Source organism: Arachis duranensis, unplaced genomic scaffold, assembly GCF_000817695.3.
Source record: "Arachis duranensis cultivar V14167 unplaced genomic scaffold, aradu.V14167.gnm2.J7QH unplaced_Scaffold_52750, whole genome shotgun sequence".
Classification (NCBI taxonomy): Eukaryota; Viridiplantae; Streptophyta; class Magnoliopsida; order Fabales; family Fabaceae; genus Arachis; species Arachis duranensis.
In genome coordinates, this window is record NW_026264948.1 from 42,745 (window position 1) to 43,435 (window position 691).

The window sequence follows — 691 nt, forward strand, 5'->3', positions numbered from 1 at the left end:
ACTCTTGGGAAAAGCTAGTCAATGCCTTCTTGGCAAAGTTCTTTCCACCTCAAAAATTGAGTAAGCTTAGAGTGGAAGTCCAAACCTTCAGACAGAAGGATGGAGAATCCCTCTATGAAGCTTGGGAAAGATACAAGCAATTGATCAGAAAATGTCCTTCTGATATGCTTTCTGAATTGAGCATCATAGGTATTTTCTATGATGGTCTCTCTGAACTATCCAAGATGTCTTTAGATAGCTCTGCTGGAGGATCTCTTCATCTGAAGAAGACGCCTACATAAGCTCAAGAGCTCATTGAAATGGTTGCAAATAACCAATTCATGTACACTTCTGAAAGGAATCCTGTGAACAATGGGACAAGTCAGAAGAAAGGAGTTCTTGAGATTGATGCTCTGAATACCATATTGGCTCAGAACAAGATATTGACTCAACAAGTCAATTTGATTTCTCAAAGTCTGTCTGGAATGCAAAATGCACCAAGCTGTACTAAGGATGCTTCATCTGAAGAAGAAGCTTATGATCCTGAGAACCCTTCAATGGAAGAGGTGAATTACCTAGGAGAACCCTATGGAAACACCTATAAGTCTTCATGGAGAAATGCCTATAATTCTTCATGGAGAAATCACCCAAATTTCTCATGGAAGAATCAAGAGAGACCTCAACAAGGTTTCAACAACAATAATGGTGGAAG

At 39.5% G+C, this 691-nt stretch overlaps 1 non-coding gene across 1 annotated transcript; it reads right to left on the bottom strand.

The window, feature by feature from the left end:
* Positions 1-62: 62 nt before the first annotated feature.
* LOC127744519 (small nucleolar RNA R71) lies at positions 63-170 on the bottom strand. Its single transcript, XR_008005474.1, has one exon. It is a non-coding gene; the product is annotated as a small nucleolar RNA R71 (small nucleolar RNA).
* Between the last annotated feature and the right edge of the window lie 521 nt (positions 171-691).